Here is a 24,178-nt window from a genome sequence, read left to right on the forward strand (position 1 = left end):
GACAACTTTCTTGATGAATATCTATTGAAGATAGATTATAAAGAAATTCCATGGTTTGCAGACTATGCAAACTACTTAGTTTGTGGATTCCTTGAAAAAGGATTATTGTACCAAAGACGGAAGAAATTCTTCAGTGATATAAAACACTATTTTTGGGAAGATCCACATCTGTTTAAAAGTTGTCCCGATGGAATAATACGCCGATATGTATTTGGAGATGAAGCTAGTAAAATATTAAACCATTGTCACACAGGACCAACAGGAGGGCATTATGGGCCTCAACTAACAGCAAGAAAAGTTTATGATGCTGGATTCTATTGGCCTACAATTTACAAAGACGCACACCTTCTTTGCAAATCCTGTGATGCTTGTCAAAGGGCCGGAAAAATAAGTCAACGTGATGAAATGCCACAAAATGTCATCCAAGTATGTGAAGTATTTGACATTTGGGGTATTGACTTTATGGGTCCATTTCTAAAATCTCATAATAATCTATATATACTCGTAGCCATTGATTATGTATCTAAATGGGCGGAAGCACAAGCTCTCCCAACTAACGATGCACGAGTTGTAGTCAACTTTTTAAAACGTCTTTTTGCAAGGTTTGGAACACCGAAAGCTTTAATAAGTGATCGGGGTACTCATTTCTGTAATAATCAACTTGAGAAAGTTCTTAAAAGATATGGAGTAACTCATAAAATCTCCACCGCATATCATCCACAAACAAGTGGACAAGTTGAAAATACCAACCGAGCTTTAAAACGTATTCTAGAGAAAACCGTAGGATCAAATCCGAAGGAATGGTCCATTAAATTGGAGGATGCACTCTGGGCTTTTAGAACAGCCTACAAAACTCCAATTGGAACCACACCTTTTAGACTTGTTTATGGAAAAGCATGTCATCTTCCAGTAGAAATTGAACACAAAGCATTTTGGGCTTTGAAGACATGTAATCTTGATTTACATGAAGCCGGACGTCTACGGTTAAGTCAACTAAACGAATTAGAAGAATTAAGACATGAAGCATACGATAATTCGTTAATCTATAAGGAAAGAAGTTCAAAAGAATTTAAAGAAGGAGACATAGTTCTTCTTTTCAATTCACGATTCAAGCTATTTCCTGGAAAATTGAAATCAAGATGGTCTGGACCATTCATAGTTAAAAGAGTTTTTCCATACGGAACAGTAGAATTGATAAATTCAAATGGGATTGAATTTAAAGTTAATGATCACAGAGTTAAACACTACATAGATAGCCCGATGGAAGTCGACAACGAAGTTAATCACAATTTCGACACCATAGCTAACTAAGTGTGGGGAGAATCAAGTCTTTAAAGGATAATATGTATTTCTGTTAGAGTTAGATTGTCTGTTTTCGTGTAGTTCTCGAAAATGGAACCTGAATGGTCTTTCCCTAGCAGACCCTAAAGAACTAGTCTTCTCCCCCCATTCTGAATTTTTATTTTTTTTAGGTTTTTACAAAATGAAGACTGCCTATGAACTAAACCATGGTCTAATGCTACACGCTTTGATCACTAAACGTAATAATGACACACTACCGAGTGAAATAGTATCAGTAATCAGAGAAAGATTGGACGGAGTTAGAAAAGAATCCAGATGCGAAGATAATAAGTTACAATTTGGTAAAGGAAAATCAAAATCCGCAGCGAAAAGAAGAGCACGACACCTAGAAAGATGTCACAAATGCGGAAAATGGTCACATGGAGGTAAATGTTCAAATAATCAAACCTATTCAAATACCGAATTTGTTACTTTATGCAGAGACGGACCGTTCATATGTTTAGAAGAAAAGACACTGAATGCTCGAGGTTACGCCTATGTAGCCATGGAAAACCAATTAAACCGACTATCTTATGAATGGGATAGATCATATAACTAAGAAATCTATTTCACAGGTATGTTTGTACAGTTTTTTTTTTATTTTTTTTTATTTTTAACCTTTTGATAATAAACGCTAATTTGTTCGCTATAAAGTATTAAATTGGTATTGAATAAAATTAGGTTTGGCGACCGAAATTATTGATATCATTCAAAAATTTATTACATCACTGCGAAATTTAACGTTTATTCTTAAGGTATAAATATCTTTAAACAATCAACCCAAAATATTTCAAAAATTCGTCATGAGTTAAATTAGGTCTTGGAACCGAAATTACTTTACCGAAAAGAGGGGCGCATATTTTTGATAATATTTGATTGATTAAAGTGGGATAAAAAGCCAAAAAGATTTTTAATTTTATTTTTACCATGTTTTTAAAATTAATATATAAATCTTAAATTAATATTGTAAACTTTATAAAAACAATATATTTAAAATTGTAAATATTTGAAAAATTAATATAAGTTTGGTGTGAATTTATAATATGAATTTTTAAATTAAGTTTGGTGTGAATTTTTAAAATATGAATTTTATTTTTATGCATTTCAAATTTTAAGTTTGGTGTGAATTTTTAATATTAATTTTGAATTTTATATTTAAGTTGTGTGAATTTAAAAACAAAAATTTACTTTATCTAATTAAGTTAAAAATATGATTTTTAAAATTCGTCGTGAGTTGAAGACTAGGTCTTTGAACCGAAATTGCTTTACCCGAGGGAGGGACGAGAACTTTTATTATCATTATTTTTAATCTTATTGAATTAAAGTATGTCAAAAACATTAAAAAAAACCCCAAAAATCTTAGCTTTTAAAACAATCGCTACAAAAAGACAAATTTTAAAATTTTGTCGAAGGACGGACTAGGACATCGATCTGAAACGACCTCGTCCTAAATAACAAGGGAAACAAAATTTTAAAATTAATTACTTAATTGTTTTAATTAGTATAAGATGTTATAAAAAAAAAAACAAACTCCGCGAGTCGCGGAGTTTGAAGGGTAATATACCGCGACTCGCGGAGGGACCAAAAATCAGAAAAAAATAAAAACGCAGAACTGATCAGTTGAAAAACCCACACACCAAATACTGCGAAGAACAGCCGCAAAAACCCGAAAATACACGAGAAAACACCCCCAAAATCACAATTTTTAACCGTTAATCATCAAATCTTTTACTAAAATCATGTTGAAAAGGATGCTATCAAGGAATTACTCAAGAAAAACGGTAAATTTCTACATCTAAACACTATTTAATCCGAAAATTAGTGTTCTTGAGCAATTTTTTTCCCAATTTGATTTTGATGCTTTTTAGTGTAATTATGCTTAAATTGTTTATGTATGATGCTTGTATAACCTAGATTGATGCTATTTAACATGATTAGAAGCCTTAAACTTCAAATTTTGAGTAATCTTGTAACACCCCAGCTTAACATGACCACAATATTGTCCGCTTTGCCCGCAGGCGCACGGCTTTTTCTGGACGACCACACACGAGAAGCACTTTCCCAGGAGGTCACCCATCCTGGTAGTGCTCTCGCCCGAGCACGCTTAACCACAACGTACTCGCACTTATACTCAGCCTGTGATCCCAAAACGCGTTGTGTCATTTAAGCGTGAGTATTACCTTATAATCCCATGATCACTCATGTTCGTGGGCGATGTGGGATTTGCCTAGGGTGTTACATTCACCCCCCCTTAGGGACTCATCGTCCTCGATGAGGTTTGCCCCACCACCCCCAACGGCACATGAGTGGCTCTGATACCATTCTGTAACACCCCAGCTTAACATGACTACAATATTGTCCGCTTTGCCCGCAGGCGCACGGCTTTTTCTTGGCGACCACACACGAGAAGCACTTTCCCAGGAGGTCACCCATCCTGGTAGTGCTCTCGCCCGAGCACGCTTAACCACAACGTACTCGCACTTATACTCAGCCTGTGATCCCAAAACGCGTTGTGTCATTTAAGCGTGAGTATTACCTTATAATCCCATGATCACTCATGTTCGTGGGCGATGTGGGATTTGCCTAGGGTGTTACAAATCTAGGGTTTGTGTTCTTGAGCAAATTTGGGGCTTTTTGATATAAATAAGTTATGGCCGATTTTTGTCATGAATTGTTGCTAAATTAAGTAGTGTAACATGTTTAGGTAGTTAAATGATCCAAACTTTGAGCCTAAACATGATTTTGAGAATTAAAGTGGACTTTTTCAAGTCTAAAAATTCATGAACTTGATTTTTGAAAGATAATGCCATTTGAAACTTGTTTAATTGCTAGTAATGATTATTTTGACATGTTATTTGAGTTAAATGCTTATGAACTTGGCGAACATTTTCGTATATGCTTATTTGAAAAAGTGTAGATTTGATGAAAATATGAAAATGAGCTTAAGTTTGATATAAATTGATCATGTCATTGTAATTATTTTGATTGATGATTTTGCTGACACTAATGCATATTTGGATGCACAAAAATTGTGTTTGATGTGTTTTGCAGACTGAAAGGGGTGAATCTTCATCCCAAGCTCGCAATGCTCCTGCTGAGAATGCGGAACAACAGGAGGTGGATAACTACTACAAGCAAGATATACCTCATCCAGTCATGACATTTTCTGATATGCACTTGGAAGATTTGCACCCGAACCTGAGATTTGACAGACTTTGGATAGATTATCCAAAATACCAAAGGGGTTTGTATACTCTTCATTCTAAAGTTGTTGAGGTACCTAGGGTCATAGAATGGGGACCATTAGAAGCTGTAGAATTGGTCGGGCCAATTAGGGAATTACTTGCACAGAGGTATGGTAATTCTACTTTTAACGACTGGGTACGTTTATTCACCATGCGTAGACCTGTATATAAAGTATGGTGTGAAGAATTATTGTGTAGTATAGAATTAAATGATCGGGTAGCTAGTTTAACCGATCGATCTTTTATTAGATTTTTGTTAGGAGGTTCGATGCGCCACATGTCTTTACTAGACATGGCTCAGGCTTTACGTATATATACGCCTGAGGAGTTAGCATCTGCCGATTGTAGAGGGTTGATACTAAATGGTAGAAAGATAGATGAAAATTTTGATACACATGGTGTATGGAGTCAAATGACAAGCCATCACCGATTCAAAGGGGGAAATTACTCTTATTTGGATATAGATAGAGCTGAATTAAGAGTAACTCATAGGTTTTTAGCTAATTCGATTACACAAAGAGGTAAGAACAAGGAAAAGGTAAATGAACAGGATTTGTTTTACCATATGTGTATTCGAGACCCACAAAGCGCTGTAAGTATACCTTATTGTGTGGGTTATTATTTATCAGCTATGGTTAGGGGAATGAGACCGCATAGCATAATAGGAGGTGGTATTTTTATTACTTTGATTGCTGAATATCTCGGTGTGGATATAAGTCGGGGGGAATTATTAGTCGAAGAACCAGAACCCCGCGATACAATAGGTTTAAATGTATACCATGGTGCGAAAGTTTTGAAGAGGCGAAATAACGCCGCAGTACAATACCATGGTAGACATCCACAGGTTGAGAGAAACCAACAGCAAGGTAATGTAGGAGGGGGAAATGAAATGCAAGAAATGCAAAGGTTTATAGCTTCACAGGAGTACGAAAATGCTAGACAGAGAGCATTTGAAGATTGGAAAGTTCATCAAAACCAAATCATAGCTCATTGCCAACATATAGGTAGAAACTATATTCCTACTCCAAAACCCATATTCCCTCCCTGGTCTATAGAGATGCAACCACCGTATCCTACATATAACCCAGCCGAAGCATTCTATAGCACCTATGGTTATGTATGGAACCCCTATTGGTATCAGTATCATCCCTAGTCTACTTAGTTTTATTTATTTTGTAATTTGTAATGTTGATACGTTTAATACTTATGTTAATATTGTAATAGTTTTTATAATTTTCTAACTTTTATTCTTAGATTTTAATAATTTTTGAATGTGGAGTAATATACCAACCTTCAAAAATATGTATATATGTTTGCAGTTTATCTTATGTACACAACAGGGTAAAACAACGCATTTTCAAAGACTGGCATTAAGTTCAGCAAAAGCAACTAATTTTGACGACAAGATGCAAAATATATGTGAAATAACAACAAGACGGAATGAACAAATGATGTGCACCATTTATCATTCAGCAAACAAACGCCAATATATTTGGAAACTTTGGTAATTTAATCATTTTCACACAAATCACCCTCAATAATTTAAATTGTTACTGATTTCTTGCAAATGAGGGCATTGCAAGATCTTAAGTGTGGGAAGGGGTTAAATTCTTTCGGATTTTAAAATTTTTATCTTAAACACTGGGTTACCATTAAAAATACTAGTAAAGCAGTAGTTGTATTAGAATCTAGTGCTCTCTGATAATAAAGAACAGCCCTAGTCTTATATACTGACTACCAAATTTTAGTAAAATTTTTCAAAATTTTCAATTAAATGAACTCAAAATCATGTTTATACATATTTATGAACGATAAAACTAGGTTTTAACACCGAAATTATTGTAACCTCGGAAAGGACATAAATTGAGAAACAAACCAAAATGTTAAAATTCATTTAAAATGGAATAGAGGACAATAAAAAGGAAAATAAAAGCCAAGTGTGGGAAAATTCTCCAAGTTATTCAAAACATATATCACATATTTTTGTACAAATAACTGAAAATACTTTTTCTTTGGACTAAACTAAAAAGTTTTACCTGATTTACTATAAGAAAAATGGATCTACACGATGAATCAATTCCATCATTAAAAGGAAGTAAAGTCTTCCGAAAAAGACACGCGCTTCTTGATTTAGGTCAAGAAGTTGTCGTCCAGACCAGCTGTAGGTTGACGAAAAATCTAGAAAAGTCATCACTAAAATCAGCAGGAAATCCACGGACCTCAGCATTAAACAGGGTCGCCAAGTGGTCAGATTTATCCTAACCATGAGAAGGATTTATCTCGTAAAATGGGGGGCACCATGCAAATTAGCTGGATAAGACTAATGAATCAGATCCCCAGAAAGGATAATCTCCTTAAAAGATTAAAAATCAGCTTTTAAGCCTGATATTACTCAATCCTTGAGATTGACCTTAAAGATTGAGAATTACAAACTCATGGAATTCAATGATATCTAAACTCGAGCTTGAACGAGAAAATATTTTGATCAAAATTACAAACCGATTTGTTTTCTGAAAACCCTATTTTCAATGCGTTCATTACCATTGAACGTAAAAACCTAGGAATTCACCTGGAATTCATTAGGTCACCTGAACTAAATCGGGTGTCAACCGTAAGAATGGTGGTTGCATAGTGGCCAAAGACAGGACCTTGTGCCAGACCAAAAAATCATAAGGGTGAGCTTTACTATTGCACCTACCAAGGATAGTAATTGCGTCCGACACGTTATAGACCATAATTAAAAGCATGTCAGGGGACATTGCCTTAACAGTTGCTTGTTCAACGCTTTCCTTTACAACCGGACGGTAGTTTACCGAAAGGTAATATACGGGACAAGTAAACTGGACGTGTTGCTTTCCAAATACAAGGTTAGCAAGTGGGTGACACAAAACCGCAAGTTTTGAGCTAAAATTTTCAAATCTGAAACCCACCAAACCCACAAAAATATTTTGCAAACACCGGTAAAGGGTTATTCCGGAAAACTTATCTAGGGTAAAAACTAGATTTAATTTTCAAAAGATCAAATGTTTTCATAAAGATCCAATTTCCTTAATGGATCTAAATTTTTATAGTAATGTGGGACTGTAAACCATATCGTTACTACCATTGTTTATACCGCCGTATAGAAATCACTGATGTACAAAGTGTGAAGAATAAAGAAGTGATTCTAGTATTTCAAGACGATATTGCTTGAGGACAAGCAACGCTTAAGTGTGGGAATATTTGATAATGCTAAAAACGAACATATATTTCATAGCATTATTCCTCAAGAAAGACAAGCTTTTAGTTGCAATTGTTCTATTTAAAAGTGATATTCGTTTAAATAATAAAAGGTGAAGACAAAAGACAGATTCGACGAATTGAAGACTCAAACGACCAAAAAGCTCTAAAGTACAAAATACAATCAAAGAGGTTCCAATTATTGATAAGAAACGTCTCGAAATTACAAGAGTACAAGATTCAAAACACAAAGTACAAGATATTAAATTGTACGCAAGGACGTTCGAAAATCCGGAACCGGGACCAGAGTCAACTCTCAACGCTCGACGCAACGGACTAAAAATTACAAGTCAACTATGCACATGAATATAATATAATATATAAATAATTCTTAAAAATTATATATATATTATATTAATATTTATAAACCGTCGGTAAACAAAGAGATAAAATGGAGTGAGCTGTATTTACAAACTCCGCGACTCGCGGAGTTTGAAGGCAAAAAGGGCCGCGAGTCGCGGAGCCCCAAATTCTAAAATTCCCTATAAAAGCAAACGAATTCTGATCGCAAAAACCAACTCATATATCCATCCTCTCTATATCTATACGTAAATATTTATATTTTAATTTTAATTTTAATTTTAATTTTAATTTTAATTTTAATCCTAATAATAAAGGTATGTTAGCAAATGTTGTAAGGGTGTAAGTCGAAATTCTGTCCGTGTAACGCTACGCTATTTTTTAATCATTGTAAGTTATGTTCAACCTTTTTATATTAATGTCTCATAGCTAAGTTATTATTATGCTTATTTAATCCGAAGTAATCATGATGTTGGGCTAATTACTAAAATTGGGTAATTGGGCTTTGTACCATAATTGGGGTTTGGACAAAAGAACGACACTTGTGGAAATTAGACTATGGGCTATTAATGGGCTTTATATTTGTTTAACTAAATGATAGTTTGTTAATGTTAATATAAATATTTACAATTGGGCGTCCCTATAAATTACCATATACACTCGATCGGACACGATGGGCGGGGTATTTATATGTACGAATAATCGTTCATTTAACCGGACACGGGAATGGATTAATAGCCACTAGAATAATTAAAACAGGGGTGAAATTATGTACAAGGACACTTGGTATAATTGATAACAAAATATTAAAACCTTGGGTTACACTCAGTCGACATCCTGGTGTAATTATTAAACAAAGTATTAAAATCTTGTTACAGTTTAAGTCCCCAATTAGTTGGAATATTTAACTTCGGGTATAAGGATAATTTGACGAGGACACTCGCACTTTATATTTATGACTGATGGACTGTTATGGACAAAAACCAGACGGACATATTAAATAATCCAGGACAAAGGACAATTAACCCATGGGCATAAAACTAAAATCAACACGTCAAACATCATGGTTACAGAAGTTTAAATAAGCATAATTCTTTTATTTCATATTTAATTTCCTTTATTTTATATTTAATTGCACTTCTAATTATCGCATTTTTATTGTCATTGTATTTAATTGCACTTTTAATTATCGTACTTTTTAATTATCGCAAGTTTATTTTATCGCACTTTTATTATTCGCAATTTCATTATCGTTATTTACTTTACGCTTTAATTTAAGTCTTGTATTTATTTTTAATATTTTACATTTGGTTTTAACTGCGACTAAAGTTTTAAAATCGACAAACCGGTCATTAAACGGTAAAAACTCCCCTTTATAATAATAATATTACTTATATATATATTTGTATTTTTACAAAAGTAAACTAATATAGCGTTAAGCTTTGTTTAAAGATTTTCCCTGTGGAACGAACCGGACTTACTAAAAACTACACTACTATACGATTAGGTACACTGCCTATAAGTGTTGTAGCAAGGTTTAAGTATATCCATTCTCTAAATAAATAAATATCTTGTGTAAAATTGTATCGTATTTAATAGTATTTCCTGCTAAAAATATAAAGCTATTTTATATACACTCCGCTACCACATCAATGAGTTACAAGAAGGTCTATTTATAGAATGGTTTAAGGAGTAAGCTAAAAACAATTTCTTGAAGCTTCATGTGAGTTTCCTGACAGCTTCATGGAGGCTTCATGTGAGTTTCCTGACAGCTTCGTGGAAGCTACATGTGAATTTCCTCACAACTTCGTAGAAGCTAAATGTGAGTTTCCTAACAACTTCGTAGAAGCTACATGTGAGTTTCCTAACAACTTCGTGGAAGCTTCGTGTGAGTTTCCTGGAATCTTCCCTCTAATTGTTTAAAGTTCTCCATATCTCCAACAATCTCCCACTTGGAGACTTTGAACAAACCCAACCTTCGTCAACCCATAATATCAACGATCTAACCAAGAACGTTAAACCACCATTATACCGCCAAACTCCATTTGGGACACGCACACTCAACACATACTTCGGATGAGCAGACTTTCGATACAAGGTCTTCAACACTACTTGTTAGAATATTAACTCTCTAATTCTCTAGTTGGGGTCTTCTCTCATCAATTCATTAGAAGACCAATTGAGGTAATGCAAAACCTCAATTTCTCTTTCGTAACAACCTTAGTAAACATATCAGCAGGATTCTTCGTACCAAGGATTTTCTCCAATAATAAAGTACCATCATTTATATGTTGTCGAATAAAATGATACCTTATCTTGATGTGTTTCGTACAACTATGAAACACCGGATTCTTCCCAAGATGAACCGCATTTTGATTATCACAATTCAAGACGCAATAGTCTTGTCTTTTACCCAACTCACCTAAGAAGTTTTTCAACCAAACAAGCTCTTTAGAAGCTTCTGCAATAGCCATATATTCGGCTTCGGTGGTTGATAAAGCAACACTCTTTTGTAGTCGAGACATCCAACTAACCGCCGTCTTTCCTATTGTGAAAACATAACCCGTAGTGCTTTTTCCTGAATCGTCACATCCACCCAAATCAGCATCCACATAACCCCTAAGTATGAGATTGTTTTTGGAGAAACACAATCCCATATTAGAAGTTCCTTTCAAATAATGAAGCAACCATTTAACCGCTTCCCAATGCTCTTTCCCCGGATTAGACATATAACGACTTACAACTCCCACTGCTTGAGCAATATCGGGTCTTGTACAAACCATGGCATACATAATACTACCCACGGCCGATGCATATGGAACCTTTTCCATATTCGTTTTGTCTTTTACCATCTTTGGTGATTGACTTTTCGATAACTTAATCGTTCTACCCAAAGGCATAGAACGAGCTTTTGAATTCTCCATATTAAACCTCTCTACTAGTTTCTCAATATATTTGGATTGAGACAAGTATAGAGTACCTTTCACACGATCATGCACAATACTCATGCCAAGTATTTGCCTAGCACCACCAAGATCTTTCATCTCGAATTCACGGGAAAGTAATCCCTTTAACTTGTTAATTTCAGACATGTTGGAACCTGCAAGTAACATGTCATCAACATAAAACAATAAGATTATATAAGAAGACTTAAGTTTCTTCAAGTAGCAACAGTGATCCACTTCACATCTTAAGAAACCAATCTTTTTCATAAAATCATCAAACTTCAAGTACCATTGCTGAGGTGCTTGCTTCAATCCATACAAACTTTTCTTTAGCTTACAAACCCACTTCTCTTTACCCTTTACCTCAAAGCCCTCGGGTTGCCTCATGTAGATCTCTTCAACAAGATCACCATGCAAGAATGCGGTCTTCACATCTAGTTGCTCTAGATGTAAGTCTTCGGATGCAACCATAGAAAGTACCAAACGGATAGTAGTCATTTTAACTACTGGTGAAAATATCTCTTTGTAGTCAACCGCTTTCTTTTGTTGAAAGCCTTTGACTACCAAACGAGCCTTGTACCTTTTCTTGCCATCCAACTCATTCTTGATTCGATACACCCATTTACTTTGCAACACCCTTTTATCGTGAGGTAACTTCACTAGTGACCAAGTTTTATTCTTCTCAAGTGACCCCATCTCTTTTTTCATGGCAAGCTCCCATTGTATGGATTCTTTTGTCTTCCTTGCCTCAAAGTAACTTTCGGGTTCACCATTATCGGTATAGAGCAAGTAGTTTGCTGATGGAGAATACCTAGGATTAGGTTTGGGCACTCTAGTCGAGCGTCTTAGTGTAGGAGCAACCGAAATGGTTGGACCGGTTTCATTTGTGTCCTCCTCATCACTAGAACTCGCACTATGTTCAGAATCATCACCGCTTTCCGAATCATTTCCATCATTAGCATTTTCTGACGCCTCACCGTTAATTGGCAATTCATTGTTACCCGTACTCCCACTAGAACCTGCAAGATCATCAATAGAAACATCGTCAAAAGTAACATGTGTAACATCCCGCGTTTTTCCGTTAAATTTATTTTTAACACCGTCTTTTTCTTTTAAATAATACCTTTCGTTATTTAAATTCGTAGTTTCCGTTGACTAACGTTCATAATAATTCCGTCATTTAATTATAACATCTCTCGTTAACTTGCGTTTTAAAAATATTCGATCGGTTAAATCCCGCACCCGCTTTGAAACTCGAGGGACCGGAGTTGCCAAATGGGCAAACTAGTTGACTAGGTCAACTAGTCAACCCATTTCATCCATTCCATCATCTCCCTCATCCCTTTTCTCTCCATCTCAAGAACACACACACAAACCCATTCCATTCATTCATCATCTAAATTCAATCTTGGAAGCTCACAACAAATCCGATTACATATTTGGAATCCTCTCTTCATCCTCTACAATTTGATACCAACTTCATCTCGTTTGGGTAACATTTCTAAAACTCTAGATTTCTCTAAATTCGTGTTTTTGATTTGAAATGGTGTTAGTTAGTGTCTATGGCTCGAGTCTAACATGAATATATGTTTGGTTTGCTCGATTTGTTGTTTTTGGAGTAACTAGCATGAACTTGAAATGGGTGTGCTTAATCCTTGATTTTTGGATGAGTTAATGTTGTTAGATTGTTAAAGTGCATGTTTTAATTGTGTTACTAGTATCACTAGCTTCGTTTTGATGCGTAGGTTGATTAAGAAAACTTCAAAAACATGAATATTGATTTTGTGATGTTTGACTAGGGTTTGATAGTTCTTGACATGAACTTTTGATGCTTGAATGCCATGGAATGTTAATTGTTAGTGATTAGTTGTAATGTATGCTTAATTACCTTCGAAACGGCATATCACATGTGTGAATTGGATTCCCGAAACTTAAAATGCATTTGATGAACTTGAAACTTTGAAAATGGATTCTTAATGATCACTTGACGGGAAATCGGTTATTGAAATTGATGTTTTTGTTTGATGAAACGTGTTTAGTTGTTTTCCTTGTCAAATTACCTTTCCGACGATATATAGTATGCATTTTGGATGTTTTCGGTTCATAAAATAGGTTAATTTGAGTTTTGGTTCGTGACTTGGTCTTTTTCTGCAAACTGCATGTTTCCCAGGTATTGCGCGCCGCGCATATACCCGCGCGCCGCGCAAAATTAGAAATCCCAGATGTTTGCCTTCGTGGTTAAGTTCTGACCAGGATTTACACTTGGGTGCGCGCCGCGCAACCCTTTGCGCGCCGCGCATATGCCCAGCTCATTTTAGTTTTTATTTTTCCTTTCACAAAATGTTTCCCGCTTAACCGTAACTCCGATTAACATGAAACTTGGCCATTCTGCTCATAAATGATTTCTCATCATGAGAAAATTGTCGGACACCCGATCCGACCCCGTTGACTTTGACTTTGACCAAGTTTGACTTTTAGTCAAACTTAACCAAACAATTATACGATCGTTCTAACATGTTTTTATACTTGTACCTTGCATGAAACATGACAATTTGATTCACATGTTATTAGGATCGAGTCTTAACGAGCCATAGGACTAATTGAACATCTTTGACCTATCGTGTTTACCGTTATTGATACAACCTATTTGTTTAGGTCAAGACTAGCATTGTTCTTGCACACATTTACTTGTTGAAGTACTTTACTACTCGTGCATTCAAGGTGAGATCATAGTCCCACTTTTTCAATCACTTTTATTCTTTACATCGTGGGCTGAGAAACACATACATTTCACACTTATTTTACTTTTCATGCTTTTACATTGTGAACAAATACGAATACAAGGATGCATACGAGTTTGAACAAAAGTCCTCAATCCAATTATCATTAGTTCCACTTGCAGGGTGTAAGTGTAAGCGTGTAATTATGTTGTGTGGCCATACGGGTTTAACAAACCCTCATTCAGACGGTTCGCTACCGTTAGTGAATGAAATATAACTTCAACAATGTATAGTGTAAGTTCTAACACTAAATTCAAAATTCAGAGGGAAGATTCGGTTAAGCCTTGATAATTGGGTGCTCGTGATACAAATACTATTTTGGAATGTGAACGATTCTGGTTGAACAATTCTTAAAGAACCTTGTGGTTCAATACAATTTACTTGCTAAACCTATGATTTCACCAACGTTTTCGTTGACAGATTTCTATGTTTTTCTCAGGTCTTGCACGATATGTGATACATGCTTCCGCTCATTATTTGATACTTGCATTGGATGTCGAGTATACATGCTTTTCAGGGAGCGTCTTTTGACTTTACTTTAAACCGTGTCGCCTAGATTTCATTTGTACTTATAACCTTGTAACTTAACTTTTGGTTGAACAATTCTTGTAAACTTTGAATAAATCTTTATTTTGAAATGAAGGCGACATATTTTGGTCAAACGTTATCTTAAAGACTTATAATCAGGTAATGGGACCCACGTAGCCGACGCCGTCACTTGACGATTTGTCGGGGTCGCTACAACATGACCCGGTTTAGGACTCTTCGTTTCCGGTTTGCCATAAACCGAATCTTCCTCAAAGGTAACATCACGAGAACGAATCACTTTTCTAGCCTCGTTATCCCAACAACGATAACCCATTTCATCCGACCCGTAACCTATGAAAGTACACTTCTTTGACTTAGCTTCAAGCTTGTCTCTATCCGCATCTTTGGTCTTCACATAAGCATTACACCCAAAGATCCTAAGGTGATTATAACTCACCTTCTTACCTTGCCATTCTTCCTCGGGAATTCGGAAACCCAACGGTTTTGAGGGTCCCCTGTTTATCAAATAAGCCGCCGTATTAACCGCATCTGCCCAAAAGATCTTAGGCAAACCGGCATGTAGTCTCATACTCTTAGCCCTTTCATTTAACGTACGATTCATACGTTCGGCGACCCCATTGTGTTGCGGTATCTCCGGTACCGTTTTCAACATTCTAATACCGAGCTTTGCACAATGGTCTTTAAACTCAAGACTCCTCCATTATCCGACTTCAAGCACTTGACTTTCAAATTAGTCTCATTTTCTACCATAGCTTTCCACTTCACAAATGTATTAAATACATCAGATTTAGCTTTAAGAAAATAAACCCATACCTTTCGAGTGGAGTCGTCAATGAAGGTGACATAATAGCGAGAACCTCCATGTGATTCTACATTGGTTGGACCAAACACATGCGTATGAACGAGCTCCAATTTCTCTAACTTAGGTGCATTCCCTGATTTCCCAAAAGTCACCTTCTTTTGCTTCCCATATACACATGGTTCGCAAAACTCAAGTTCTACCTTTTTCAAATCCAGAATTCTCCCACTCGAAACAAGCATCTTCTTACCCTTCTCACTCATATGCCCGAGTCTTCGGTTCCATAGAGTTGATTCGGACTCAACATTAACTGTAGCAACTACCGTGTCTTCATCAAACACTTCAACCATATAAAGAGTTCCCCTTTTATGTCCACGAGCCACTACACAACTACCTTTAACCACCTTCCATTGGCGGTTTTCAAAAGTAACCGCGTTACCTTCATCATCTAATTGACCAACCGAAATAAGTTTCCTTTTTAATTTAGGAATGTACCTTACGTTTTTCAAGGTCCAATTAGAGCCAAGAGTAGTCTTCAATACAACATCTCCAATACCCTCTATATTGAGTTATTTGTCGTCCGCTAATCTCACATTGCCTTGATATGAACGAAAATTCTTCATCATGCTTTTGACATGAGTAGCATGAAACGAAGCTCCCGAATCCAAAATCCAAGACTCCATAGAATTTTCAACACTACATAAAAGTGCATCATCACTTTCTTCCTCGGTCAAGTTCACACCTTTCGCCGGACCATTTTTACAATTCCTTTGAAAGTGTCCTTTTTGATTGCAACCCCAACAAACAGCTTCACTTCTATCTTTCGATGGATACGTCTTTTTAGTCTTCTTTCTACCCTTCTTCTCACCGCGATCAAATTTCCTACCACGGTTGTCGGTACTTAACAAAGAACCGGATGTTGATTCCCCCGAGTTTCTCCTACGAGTATCTTCACCAAGAATCAAATCCCTTATTGCTTCAAACGCTAGCTTAGTAGTTCCCTTAGAGCTACTAACCGCGGTAACCGTACCCGACCAACTTTCCGGTAATGATGAAAGCAAGATTAGTGCTTTTAGTTCATCATCAAACTTAATTTCTACCGATTCAAGCCTTGAAACGATAATATTAAATTCATTGATATGATCCGTTGCACTCGTACCTTCCTTCATCTTTGTATTGAACAATTGACGCATGAGAAATACCTTATTAGAAGCGGTAGGTTTCTCATACATGTTAGAGAGTGCTTTCAAGCAAGCAAACATCGTCTTCTCATTCACAACGTTGTATGCAACGTTCTTAGCAAGTGAAAGACGAATATCGCCCAAAGCTTGACGATCCAAAAGCATCCAATCGGCATCGTTCATGATTTCAGGCTTGGTCTCTAACAAGGTTTGGTGTAGCTTCTTTTGATACAAGTAATCTTCAATTTGCATCTTCCAAAAGCCAAAGTCTCTCCCATCGAATCGGTCGATTCTAAACTTTCCGTCTTCCGCCATCGTTCCTTTAACTAAACCTTGTGCTCTGATACCAGTTGTAAGGATATTAGGACCCAAAACAACGCAAGTGATTCAACAAGATCACTCACCGATAGTAATTCTACATGATTACTAACCCACTTAATGAACGAAAGATTATTAATGCAAGAAATGTAAATCGACACAAGAGATAACGTGGTTATATGCAATCGTTGTGATTGCTTTAGTCCACGGACCAACTAGAGAATGTATTTACTGAATATTTGTGGTGTGTTTACAATGAGTTACAAGAAGGTCTATTTATAGAATGGTTTAAGGAGTAAGCTAAAAACAATTCCTTGAAGCTTCATGTGAGTTTCCTGACAGCTTCATGGAGACTACATGTGTTTCCTGACAGCTTCGTGGAAGCTACATGTGAATTTCCTCACAACTTCGTAGAAGCTACATGTGAGTTTCCTAACAACTTCGTAGAAGCTACATGTGAGTTTCCTAACAACTTCGTGGAAGCTTCGTGTGAGTTTCTTGGAATCTTCCCTCTAATTGTTTAAAGTTCTTCATATCTCCAACACTTTTTTCACTTGAAAGAAGTTGGGCCGTTCCTTGTTTGCATCATCGACATCATCAGGTGATGTCATTGCCACCACAACACCTTTATCCTTGATAGCATCAATTGCATTTGCAAAGTCTTGAAAGTCACTCAACCTAAAGAAATAACATAATATCAGATTAATATATATATATATATATATATATATATATATATATATATATATATATATATATATATATAGTGGTAGGATCAAGAAGGAAGTAACCATTCGGGGGGAAGCGGGGGGAAGCAAAAACTTTTTTTTTCTTTCGTTTTTTGAAAAAACTTTGTTCACGAACATTATAGATGAGATGAAAATATGAACATTTAGTAGACACACTTTGTGATAAATGTTTTTATTTTGGCGAAAAAACGCTCGAAGAAGTAATATATAACAATTATCGTGTTTTTCGAGCATATTTTGAGGTTTTAGCTATTGGGGTTTAGATATTAGAGTTTATAGGGTTTAGATATTAGGGTTTAGAAATTTAGGGTTTAGGGTTTAGATTTAGGGTTTAGATTTAGGATTTAGATTGAGTTTTTAACACGAAGGGTTTAGAGTTTAGGGTTTAGGGTTTGGACTAAACCCTAAACCCTAAACCCTAAACTCTAAAAAGGGGATAAATTTTACTTCACAAAACATGAAAAAAAAACGTTCATATTCTTCACGAACAATATTATCTTGAATGTTATTTTTGTCGATCGTTTTCCCGCCTAAATAATAACATTCATCACGAAGTGTCTCTTCTAAATGTTCATATTTTTGTGTGATCTTGATGCCGGAAAAAAAATTCCAAAAAAACGAAAAAAAAAATAAATTTTGCTTCCCCCGCTTCCCACCGATTGGTTACTTCCTCATTGATCCTGCCCATATATATATATATATATATATATATATATATATATATATATATATATATATATATATATATATATATATATATATATATATATATATATATATATATGCAAAAGATAGGTAAACATAAGAAGTAAAATTGAATAAGAAACAAATATTATAGTGCGATAATGATATTCCAAAAATTTTGTTGTGTTTTAACTTTTTCCAATACAATTAGTGTAAGTAGTGTTATCTTACCAAAAGAGTGGAACCAGTGGAAGAAGTTCTTGCTTCAGAGAACTCATATCAAATGCTAATTCACAGTAAAGGACACATCTTGTGAAAATCTCATGCTTCAATACTTTCACTCCATTGATATCTCCAACCTAAAAATGTAAAAAAAAATTTTAGCTTCCTAAAGATCATCGAGCCAAAAAACGATTCCAAGTGCTCAAGCAGAAAATAGATTTCAAGTTGATGCTACCTCAATAGGGATTTGAATAAGTTTCTTAGGAATGTCATTAAGAGATAGACTTGGAACATTTCTCAAAGCTTCTAGCACGGCAGGAGTTTCTAACACTTCATTTCCTAATAATTAAACATAATTAATTTCAATACGAAAAAATCTTTTCTTAGGCAAACAAATCACACCATATAATAATCAGATGAACAATTTTACAAACAATAGGCGCAGGCATAGCCTGCCCAAAAAAAACAGAATGTAAACACAAGTCTTGAAGCCAAACAATAAAATTAGACATCAACATAATATTTAACCATCAACCACATGCAAATAATCCTAATATAAGCCACCCCATTTTTCATGACATGCTACAATTAGGATGATACAACACTAGTTACACACAATGAAATCTCATATTTTCCCATTTTAGCTCCCATACAGTTCTTGCTTTGAACACAGTAGAACTTCTTTTGACTTTCAAAGTCAAAACAATCTAAGATCACTCCTAATGGGGCGTGAGTTTTTTTAATCAGATAAGGTGTCAGCACATGTGGCCCAAACTAACACCAACTGACACTTCTAATGGAGTGTCAGTTTTGACATTATAGGAGTCTTAGTTTTGTGACGGATTTGTTTATATAAGTGAGTTATGCATGGTCCAATCACAAAATTTCCAATTTTAATTTATTTATTTATTCCACCTCATTTCCAATCAGATTTTACCACATCACCCTACCAATATTTAACACAAGAAACTGACACAAATGTCAGAGAAACTGACATTGCCAAATCACAGTTGAATTTCACTTTTTGGCCAAACTGCCCGTGATATCATCGCCACGGTTAGGAATGATCTAATAACAATTAAAATGGTGATAACATATATAATATATACATGTGTGTTTATAATTCAGTGATGATAAAGTTTAACAAATAATAAACATGAATAAATAATACTTAGTAAATAATAAATAATAAATAGTAACATATTACTAGTGGCGTGCGTACCAGTAGAGAATTGTGGAGATGTTGCGATGGATTTGAGAGATATATGAGAGAAACAAGAGCTTAATTGGATGTGCGACGGAACGGCGTTGGAGATGTGGCGGCGGAGGTGGTGGCGGAGAGGAGAACGGCGGTGGAAGTTAGGGATACCAGAGCGAAGAAGAAAAGCTCTCACCATTGTTAATGGAGGTTTTGAGAAGAACGGTGAGAGATGTTAGGTTGCAGAATGCAGAGGGCATCATCAGAGGCTTTGCTACTCATTAGGTTGAGTGGGCCCGTGACACAAAAACAAATTATCCGGCAGTTCACATTTTAACGGCCCATGTATCCAAAATTAGGTTTTACAGTGTTTGGCAGCACCCAAAATCAAACACAAAATCTGAAATCAATTTCTACAAAAAATGAATACTCTCATATCCCTCAGATCATCATCATCCAAAAAGCTGACTACTACTCTCTCTTCCGTCACCACCAGTTCATCTAAACACCTTTTAATTCCATCATCATCATCATCATCATCAGCAGCAGTAACAACACCATCACCTACGTACCACCACTGTCAATTTGTTAATCAGTCTCAAAGTTTTCTTCCCAAGTTTGGATTTTCAACAAGCCTTCATGGTTCTCAATTGGTGAATATTAGGGCCTTCACACAGGCTGCCGGATTTTCTGTTACCGCAGATCCTTCGTAAGACAGCGATACGACGCCGTCTTCCGACGATGGTCTTGAAATTTCAAATCTTGGGATTTCTCAAGATATTGTTTATGCTCTGGCTAAAAAGGGGATCACCAAGTTGTTTCCCTTTCAGGTAGCAGTTTAAATGTTATTATATATGGTTTTGTTATGTATTTTTATTTATTGTAAGTATGTATATATTATATTTATATTTATATAACTTATATAATATATTATATATTGTATGTATATATCTGAAATTAAAGTGAGGGCTAGTTAAGGAATGTTGTATATAAACGGGTTTTTTAAACCTGCTTTATGTGTATTGTATATGCAACAGATGAGTAGTTGTGACATCTGAGTATGTTTGCCCAAACTGTTTATTAACTTAGCTTTTGTGTTATATAATAAAATAATAAACCACAATGAAACTAATAATAATATACTCTTAATTAATAAGAGAGCTTTGCTAGAGCCAGTGATGCAGGGGCGTGATATCATTGGTCTTGCTATGACAGGAACTGGAAAGACTCTTGCTTTTGGAATTCCTATTCTCAATAAGATCATTCAATACAACGAGAAGCATGGGTGTGGGACCCGGATTTTTTATTTTTTATTATTATTTTGTTTTTTTTTTTCTTAATAGTACGTTTGCTACTGTTATTGAAATCGTTTGGATGTTTGGTGAAAATATGACAGGAAAGATGGGAATCCATTGGCCATTGTTATGGTGCCTACTAAGGAACTTGCTCTTCAATCTGAAAAGGAGTTATATGAATGTGCCCCAAATTTGGTTACTCTTTGTGGTTATGGTGGTAGATCAACTCAGCGTCTGATACGTACTCTTGATCGTGGTGTTGATGTGATTGTATGCACTCCAGTATGTGTTCTTAATCTCCTAAAAACAGGTGCTTTGAATTTGTCAAAAGTTAAGTTTGCTGTTCTGGATGAAGCAGATCAGATGCTTAGAGCTGGGGCTTTTGCTGATGATGTTGAAACAATCTTATTAGAATATCTCCCAAAACAGCGTCAAACTATGATTTTTTTCACCTACTATGCCAAGTTGGATTGTCAAACTTACCCAAAAGTACTTAAACACACCTCTAACTATTGATCTTGTAAGTATGTATGCTCTTAAACACATTTTCACATTATTATATCTAGCTTCCTAAGTCTCTAACTTTATTACTTGTGTTTGGTTGGCTGTTATGAGTAACTAACTAGTAACTACCAATGTGAATTCCTTTTTTCTTTTATCATAGGTGGGCGATTCAGACCATAAATATTGATTGACTGATAGTAGTTAAACACTTGTATACAACTTGCTTGTTATTTATTCTTAGAAGATCGTTTCCTAAGGTGTAAACGAGCCAGGACAAGCTAAGCTCGGCCATGCTCGAGCTCGGCTCGTTTAAATTTTATAGGGCTCGAGGTCGGGTCGGTAAGTTTCATACAGCTCGAGGTCGGCTGGGTTCGAGTATAATATTTTAAGCTCGACCTCGACTCGTTTAATATTTTACAAGCTTGCCCTGTTTGTCCTCAACGAGTAGGCGCAAGTTCGATTCCAGGGTCGGGATCTAATTGGTACTGCCAGCAATTCCTCCTAACGTGTGTGTGTGGGTGGCGTATGATCGCGAAGGTGGTTAAGTCCTCTTGGGTGATGCCGATATTGTCGTTATTATTATTATTTTTTTTTTTTTACATAATCTTATTTTTCTTCATATTTTTTAATTTTGTTTTATTTCAAAAAAAAAATAATACATAATCTTATAATAAGATTTACTATTACTATTATCTTTTCAGCTATTACTGAGTAATTTTTTTTAAGGCAGGCCCCCAAAGTGTAGCAGGTGGAGATTGAACCTGGGTTCCTTTGGAACTTTCCGGAGTATATTATTACGGAGTATATTATTGATATAACTATTTAGTGTATATATATGAAAAGTTCGTTTTGGCTCACGAGCTTGAGATATTCAAGCTCGTTTACTAAACGATAAACGAGCTTTAAAGAATATCTCGTTTACTAAACGATAAACGAGCTTTAAATTAAGTTCAAGCTCGGGCTCGAGCCCGTTAACGATCGGCTCGGATCGAGCTTTTAACGAATCAAACCCGAGTAGCTCACCAGTGACTCGACACATTTACTGCCGTGCTGCCTACAACATCAATAATTATTATTTTTATATCCCTAGATATCAACACAAGGATCCTAACAATATGTTTTATACGAATCATCAGAGGATGTTAGCTACGGCTGCTAATTGGACCGATGAAAAATCTCCATATGATACTCTTGGTATATATATATATATATATATATATATATATATATATATATATATATATATATATATATATATATATATATATATATATATATATATATATATATATAATTTCATTATTATTATTATTTGTTATACTTTTCTATTATTAACATATTGATTAATATTGATTGATTGATTGTAGCAGAAAACATGCAGCAGTATAAACAAATAGCTGAGACTAAGAGTGAGACTGATGATGCTGATTCATATAAACCAGTCTTGACAGGTACGTTCTTGTTCTTCTTCAATTAATTAATCCCAACTAATTGAAGGAGGTTTAAGAATTTACTGTCGTATGATATGTAATACTATGTAGGATATATAGTACTATAGTACTATGTCGAATGACATGTACGTTCATGTGTCTTAAAACTGGTATTTAGTTCAATTTCAATCAAATTAAACCCTTTTCGATAGGAAGTCAGAAAGAATATCAAATAATCATCGAATTATTTGACACTTTAGAATTAAACAAATAAGCAAAAGTGACATAAGCATGTCATTCACCTCTTGAATTTCAAATTCATCACTAGTTGCTTTATTATCCAACATTCAATTGGTTTGGTGTAACTATGATTTTACAACCTAAATTGTTGCTAATTTAGTACTCAACTGAAATTGATCACTCATACGGATAAATCAAAGATATGAAAAAGGAGATATACTTTAACATATAACCACCCAAAAGTGTAAGATATAATAAATAATAAATTACTTTGTAAAGAACATTAAATAACTACAAAACAACAAAATTTGCATATATCAGTCGTTGCCCCCAAATTCTGTATAATGATTATTCTCCCGATATCCACTCTGACCACAAAAATTTGATGACTAGAAAACAAAATGGTTAAAGCCATAAATATGCCATATACTTTCATTTTTGTCCCAATGTAGGCTATATACTCCGAAAAATACCAATGTAGGCTATATATTTTCATAAAGTGTACTAATATTTTTTTTATTTTTTATTTTTTATTTTATTTTTTATTTTTTAGAAAGGCAAGTTATATAAGAACAAAAAAGAAAACAGAACAAGGCCCCGGTCAAAAATTAATGACCGACCCAAAAAGAAAAACACGAGAATACAACAAGAAACCACGAAGAAGCAAAACGAAAACAAGACTAAACATCTAAAAAGACTTGGGGATTTACAAGCCAATTTGACCAATCGATAACTTTATCTTTCAAACGACCCGAGATCCATTCAAAGGATTTAACTTGAATCTCACTAACTATAACCGGAGCACTCCACGAGTCATTACGGAAGACCTTTGAGTTACGATTTTTTCACAAATAATAAGCGCAAACCCAAATCACGGCTTGCCAAATTTTTTTCCCAAGAGCGGAAGAAGAATGAGATAACTTTCCTTCAATATCATCGACATTTAAGACGGAAGACGAGTTGAGATTCCACCACTTATGAACACGAGACCAAACATCGCTAGCAAACTTACACTTGATAAGGGAATGATCAACCGATTCGACATCTTCATCACAAACAGGGCATCGAACACTATCAAGATCAATACCCCTTTTGTCCAATTCGACCCGAACCAGAATC

The 24,178-nt window shown here is 35.2% G+C and overlaps 2 pseudogenes; one reads left to right on the top strand and one right to left on the bottom strand.

Moving 5' to 3' along the window:
- The window catches only part of LOC139848998 (presequence protease 1, chloroplastic/mitochondrial-like), an 83,738-nt pseudogene extending 63,949 nt beyond the window's left edge, over positions 1-19,789 (bottom strand).
- Positions 19,790-20,012: 223 nt separating this feature from the next.
- On the top strand, positions 20,013-23,792 carry LOC139848999 (DEAD-box ATP-dependent RNA helicase 53, mitochondrial-like; annotated as a pseudogene).
- Positions 23,793-24,178: the final 386 nt, after the last annotated feature.

This window comes from Rutidosis leptorrhynchoides, chromosome 5 (assembly GCF_046630445.1).
Source record: "Rutidosis leptorrhynchoides isolate AG116_Rl617_1_P2 chromosome 5, CSIRO_AGI_Rlap_v1, whole genome shotgun sequence".
Lineage (NCBI taxonomy): Eukaryota > Viridiplantae > Streptophyta > Magnoliopsida > Asterales > Asteraceae > Rutidosis > Rutidosis leptorrhynchoides.